The sequence below is a fragment of a genome, unplaced genomic scaffold (genome assembly GCF_019419815.1).
Source record: "Pyrus x bretschneideri cultivar Hongxiangsu unplaced genomic scaffold, Pyrus_bretschneideri_v1 Contig155, whole genome shotgun sequence".
Classification (NCBI taxonomy): Eukaryota; Viridiplantae; Streptophyta; class Magnoliopsida; order Rosales; family Rosaceae; genus Pyrus; species Pyrus x bretschneideri.
Genome location: NW_025999452.1, coordinates 56,918 through 59,101, shown reverse-complemented (window position 1 = coordinate 59,101; position 2,184 = coordinate 56,918).

Sequence of the window (2,184 nt, the reverse complement as noted above, 5' to 3'; positions counted from 1 at the left end):
ACACATCTTCAAGCCACTCCTAATAAAACTTAACAAAGACGGATTCTCTAATAGTTGACAAGGTGTTATTACAAGTCATAGCTTTGCAACAGATGTGATAGCCAAGAAGCTCAAACGAAGCCGATGGATTGTCACCAACATGGTATGAAGGATTCAAGATAAGAATCCTCGATGTACACGCCTTCTTCTTCATATTTGGTTAGCCAAAATTTGTCACCTCCCAAGATACTTTAGAAGACCACGACTTGATACGCATTGATTTGTCTTTCGTAGGAAGAACATGCTCCTTAGGGCCAGTAAATGGCACACAAAGCTTCAACGTCATTCCCTTATCTTGTGAATCGCCTTCCTTCGCAAGAATGGTAATGGTATTGCTCTTAAAGCACTTGAAAAATACCACGGCTACAACAAAATAAACAAGGTAACATAAGCCTAAGAGTGGGGTGGCAAGAAGAAAAAAAAAATTGCTTCACTAAACCAAAAGACATGCGAGACAAAACTTATAAGCGTTCAAGGATGACGATGACAAAGTCACAACGATGAAAATAAATCAGCCACAAAGCTTGAGCAACATAGCAAAGAAGGCAGCTACAACAAGTAAGCACATGTCTACAACATGCCTACATGTAGACATGTAAATTTCGTTGCATACAAATGATGCATCACAAAGCTCCATGTGGCACATGACTCATCACAAATGGACAAGTCATCAAAGAAATGTGCCACAAATAAGCAAAGGAAACTCAAAAGCATTCCTAAAATTCGGCAAAAGGGAAGAAATCTCCTTAAAATATGCAAGGGGCCTAAATTGCTTCCAAAACCTAAAAGAAAGCTAAAGTATCTTCACAAAACAAGCAAGAATTGAAGATTGCTCACAAAATAGGCAACAAGCCCTATAGATTTCTGCCAAGCAAGGGAAAGTGGCTGAAAACAAGAACAAATCAAAGCCAAATCCATCCAAAGGCAAGCTTTAAGAAGTCTATAAATACAAGGTCCTCGGACAAGTATAAGGTCAACAATTTCTACATTGAAGGGCCGAAATTCTCACAAAAGGAATACCCTGCCAAATCTTTGAAGACTAATACGCTGCCAAAGCTCTCTTCGAAGAACGTACAACCAAAGCCGAAGCATTCCCTTGAAGAATGAACAAGCATTTTTGCTGATTCCTTCAAGACTTTGTTGCAAGCTTAAAACTTGTAACGATGTTCGATTCAAGATCAAGTCGCCATGACCCTTGAATCAACGAAATCTTATATCAACACTACCGTTTCCACAGCTTTGAGGTAAAGACTATCGACGCATTGTTTCAAGCTCAAAACTTGAAGCAATTGTCCAATTGTTCGTTCGAGATCAAGTCATCGCGGCCCTTGGATCAATAACCTATGCATCTACATCAAATTTAAAGACTGAATCAAAGAAAAATCATAAACAAAGATTGTAACCCTACAAATTCATCAATACAAATCTACTTTGTACACGTTTTCTTGTTTCATTCATCAATACAAATCTATTTTCGTGTTTATAGTCAAAGCCTTTCTCTAAAATTTCTTTGAAGATACATGTAAGTGCTTACCCCTTGCTAGTGAATCACACAATGGTGCCCAAAGGGAGGCTAAAATCCCTTTATGAGAATTCTCGGCCCTGAAAAGTTGATTGTCGTGGTGAAGCCACCAGTTGATTCTTTTTTTTTTTAGGAAAACAATAAAAATCATTGTTTGACCAAAATAACATAGGCAATCGCAAGAGTTGTAGTGTGGTAGAAGAGTAAAGGGTGATTAATATGGTCAACTCAAAATAGCTAAAACTAGATTTGGCAATTTATTACACAACACAAGAATAAATGGGTTTTGGGTGAACAAGATAACTAATCAGGTCATTATCGGATCACATGATAAAAATCCGATAATAATAGGTCCTTAACAAGTTTATATGAAGGTGACACGCGGGTAACCCTTTTCAATATGTTAAGAAAAAAGTTATTTTGATAATTTTAATTTTTTAAACTACTAAAAAAAACTTACTATAAAATACCGTAGTCATATTATATATTGTATATTAAAATGTATTATTATATTATTATATTAAAAAATTAAAAAATATATCAAAAAATAAAAATATCAAGTAATTTAACAATTCTAGACACATTAAAAAATTATAATAACTAATTCACAAGTATGAAAAAAT